We start from the raw sequence: 4,599 nt of genomic DNA, 5'->3' as shown, positions 1-4,599 counted from the left end.
TCCGCCCGGGCTCCTACGGGAGCTGGGCTCCACCGCCGACTTCGAGCAGCACAGCTCCGCCCGGGCTCCTATGGGAGCCGGGCTCCACCGCCGACATCAGCGTAGCTTCGCCCGGACTCCTACGGGAGCTGGGCCCCGACCTCAATATCAGCTGCTGGTAAGCTTCGTCCGGACTCCTACGGGAGCCGGACTTCACCCTTAACTTTGATTGCAGCACAGCTCCGCCCGGGCTCCTACGAGAGCCGGGCTCCACCGCCGACAGCAAGCGCAGCTCCGCCCGGACTCCTACGGGAGCCGGGCTCCACCGCCAACAGCGACGCAGTTCTGCCCCGACTCCTACGGGAGCCGGGCTCCACCGCCGACAGCAGCGCAGCTCCGCCCGGACTCCTACGGGAGCCGGGCTCCGCCCTCAGTTTTAGCTGCTGGTAAGCTTCGTCCGGACTCCTACGGGAGCCGGACTTCACCCTTAACTTTGATTGCAGCGCAGCTCCACCCGGGCTCCTACGGGAGTCGGGCTCCACCACCGACAGCAAGCGCAGCTCCGCCCGGACTCCTACGGGAGTCGGGCTCCACCGTCGACAGCAACGCAGCTCCGCCCGGGCTCCTACGGGAGCTGGGCTCCACCGCCGACTTCGAGCAGCACAGCTCCGCCCGGGCTCCTACGGGAGCCGGGCTCCACCGCCGACATCAGCGTAGCTCCGCCCGGACTCCTACGGGAGCCGGGCCCCGACCTCAATATCAGCTGCTAGTAAGCTTCATCCGGACTCCTACGGGAGCCGGACTTCACCATTAACTTTGATTGCAGCACAGTGATTTATGTCACAAATTGACATAAAAAGTATCAATTAATATCTAAATTATCTAACTTTATTAAAAAATTGATACTTGTTATTATATTTTACAGAAGAAGAGATCATCAATAGAAAGAACAAGGAAAGAGGATTCCAACGGCGCAAATTTTATGCAAAACGGAGTTAAATTGACCCAGGAATTGAAGAATGAAGAAAGAAGACTCAATTGGGTCAAACCCGAGTCTAATCAGATCAAAATTGGTCAAAAATCAACTGATTTGGTGATCTGATTAGCCGCCTGGTCCACAGCAACAGGCGCATGGACCATGGACCCATCGGCGCACCATAAACCCCCTAAAACCTCTTAGTCCCACATCGGAAATTTTGAAAACCTTATAACCCCTAAATGCCTATAAAAAGCCCCCAAAGGCCCTTGTTTTATGTATTCTTCCTTGAGATCAAGCTTGTAACCCTAGATAGTGGGGTTTTTATCTCTCTTTTCAAGCCTCGAGCTTTGAGGTTTTTGTAATAAATTTTTTTTTTATATAAAATCTTATTTTTATGCAATTTCATCTCTTTACATTATGCAATTTATTTTTCTTGCAATTAGGATAGTTTAATTTATGCAATTTAATTTTATGCAATTAGGTTAGTTTAAATTATGCAGTTTAAATTTATGCAATTAGGATAGTTTAATTTATGAAATTAGGGTAGTTTATTTTTCTGCATTTAAATTTTGCAAGTAGATTTAGATCATGTCTAGCTAAGCATCCCTTCTAGGGTTTGCGATGAAGCTAGATCATGAGTAGGGATTTTACATAGAGTTCTTTCTTTTTCTTAGGGTTTCTTTTTCTTCCTCTTTTGCCAAGAATTTTTGATGAACTACAGTTGGGTCAGAGTCCCTTCATAGTTCATGCTTGATTCAGTGCATAGGAGGAGAAAACCCTAAGGGATCCTAGTTACTACTCCCCTGTAAAGAATCTTGATGGATTATCGTTGGGCCTTAGTCCCTTCATAATCTATGCTTGGGAAAGACAAGAGGAGTAGTCGTTAGGATCAATAAGAAAAATTCTAGGTAGAATTCCCTAATCTAGATCTAGTGAATTCAAAAAACCCTAGATCCTTAGTCTTATTGTCTTTAGCAAACAACTTTCGACTTTCGATTTTTGTTAAAGCTCGCTTGAGCATAGATTTGAAAATCATTTTAAAAACCAAGTCTCTGTGGGATCGACCCGTACTCGCTGGTCGTGCTACTCTGCACACCGTGCGCTTGCGGTTTTATTTACAAATTTTAAGATTTGCACATCAAGTTTTTGGCGCCGTTGCCGGGGATTTGGCGTTTTAAATTGTTTTCAAATATTTGTTCTTCGTGCGTTATAACTCTCTTTCTTTTTTTCTTTAGGTTTCTATATTTAGTTGGTGATTGCTGAAAAACTCAGGTACGCTTCTAATTTCTCTTTTATTATTTTTAGTTAATTACTTTTTCTTTAGACCTAATAATTTGAATTTACTTAATCAAAAAAAAAAAAAAAAAAAACAAAACAAAAGACATTTCATAATCGTGAAGTAAAATATCAAGATAAAAAAAAAAAATTCTAAATTAAAATCTTTTACATTCTTGGTCATCTTGTTTATTTGCATTTGTATTTTCATAATTAATCTAAGGGCATCAACCCATTAACAAGATAAGGTGGGGATTTCATTACCCTTCCTTAGCCCAAAAACCATCTCCATCATATTGCATTACCTAGACTTTTAATCTTAAAATCAATTAGACGTCAACCTTAAGGAATTCGAGCTCAATAGGACAAGGAACCCTAAGAGTTCTACCAAGTTTGAGTTGTTTGATTAGTTGGTATCTAGGCAAGTCCCTGAGGGTGGTTTGTTAAATTGATTCAATTGCTGGCCTGGCCAACTCGTTTGGTGTCTAGAAAGGCAACGATGAGTGAACCTCCCACCTCTTATACTTACCTGGCTAACTAGTTGATCAATCTCCACTTGGAAGGTTTGAAGGGTCATCTTGGAACAGTTAGGAGCTGTCTAGATTTAGGTTAACCCTAGGATAGATTGAGTTTAATTTATTGATTCACTTGTTTGAAAAAAAAAAAAAAAAATTTAAAATTTAAATTAATTTGGTTACTTTTCTTTAGATTTAGGACTCCTTAGGATCTTCTCTTTAGAACTTTTTCTCTTTTCTTTCTTTTCCTTATACATAAAAATTTTATAAAAAAAAAAAAAAATTGTATAAACATCGAGAACCGTACACCTCGTGTGTGGAGAAGAGTGTCGGGTCGTCTAGTTAGAATTGAGTCAATTCCTGTTGTTCCAATGGCTGAACCAATCCAACCCATGACCCTTAAGGATTTGTGTTATCCAGTTGGCTCCATCCAACCATCTTGTATCAGGTTGCCACAACCCACAGCTAACAATTTTGAAATCAAACCTCAAATCATAAATATGCTTCCAAAATTCACAGGATTAGAAGATGCTTATATATTTATTAGAGAATTTGAGGAGGTATGTGCAACCATGAAACTGCAATTAACAGAGGATGAGGTCAAACTTAGATTAATCAACTTTGCCCTTAAGGACAATGCTAAGAAGTGGCTTTATAGTCTGCCAAACTATTCTGTCACTACCTGGGAGGGCTTTGTGAGAATATTTTTAAAAAAGTATTTCCCCCATCATAAAACAGCTAGGATTAGGAATGAAATAAATCAATTTTACCAACTAGCTGGTGAATCATTTTGGAAGTACTTTGATCGTTTCAAGAATCTTTTGACCCAATGCCCACACCATGGAATAGAAACTTGGAGACTATGCCAGATCATCTATGAGGGGTTAGATTCAAACTCAAGAACCATGCTAGAGTCCATGTGCCAAGGCCAATTTATGGACAAAGAAACTACTGAAGCTTGGCAATTCTTAGAAGACCTAGCCGAGAAAAATTTACAGTGGGAAACAACTAGGGAACCTGATAAAGCTACACCTTCAAGAGGAGGAATGCATCAAATTCAACCAACCTTAGCATCAGAGGCCAAGATTGCAACCTTAACACGTAGATTGGAAGCCTTAGAATTACAGAGACCAGCCAATGTAAATCAAATATCTGCACCCATGTGTAAAGGGTGCAATGCACCAAACCATGTCTTAGAAGAATGTTCCTACTCGAATGAGTGTGCACAGGTGAATGCCACCTATCAAGGACCATTGAACAATCCTTATGCACCCACATATAACCCAGGTTGGAGGAATCACCCGAATTTCTCATGGTCCCAGAATCCTAATGTAGGTAATCCAAATTTCAATCAGCAAAATCTAAGGTCCAACCCAGTGATGAACAACCCGCCAGGCTTCCATGATAATGACAAAAAAATTACCTCTTTACAGAAAAGCCTAGAAGCCATGATGAAAACACATACCAGCTTTATGCAAACTACGGGTCAACTCATAAATAATAACACCCAAGCTATAGCCCGTCTGGAAATGCAAGTAAGTCAGCTGGCTTCGACCATTAGTGAACGAGAACATGGTAGGTTACCTAGCCAACATGAGCCAAATCCTAGGAACCAAAATGGTCCACGACCCCAACAAGGAAACCAAGTTAATGGTATAAATGCCATTCATACCTTAAGATCAGGAAAACAAATAGACAATAAGGTAGTTGCACTTGATGATATAGATGACTCATCTGCCGAGTCACCTTCTAAAACTACTACCTTTCAACCTCAAGCACCAGAAACTGAAAATTCACCTAGTCCAGTACTTAAAAGTCCTAGAGCTCCTTTTCCAAACAGACTGAAATCCA

The 4,599-nt window shown here is 41.7% G+C and overlaps 1 non-coding gene across 1 annotated transcript; it reads right to left on the bottom strand.

The window, feature by feature from the left end:
• Positions 1 to 3,488: 3,488 nt before the first annotated feature.
• Positions 3,489 to 3,595, bottom strand: LOC140854906 (small nucleolar RNA R71). The gene has a single exon (XR_012138000.1). It is a non-coding gene; the product is annotated as a small nucleolar RNA R71 (small nucleolar RNA).
• Positions 3,596 to 4,599: the final 1,004 nt, after the last annotated feature.

Source organism: Elaeis guineensis, chromosome 1, assembly GCF_000442705.2.
Source record: "Elaeis guineensis isolate ETL-2024a chromosome 1, EG11, whole genome shotgun sequence".
Taxonomy (NCBI): domain Eukaryota; kingdom Viridiplantae; phylum Streptophyta; class Magnoliopsida; order Arecales; family Arecaceae; genus Elaeis; species Elaeis guineensis.
The sequence above is the reverse complement of the archived record's forward strand: the minus strand, read 5'-3'. Positions and strand labels throughout refer to the sequence as shown.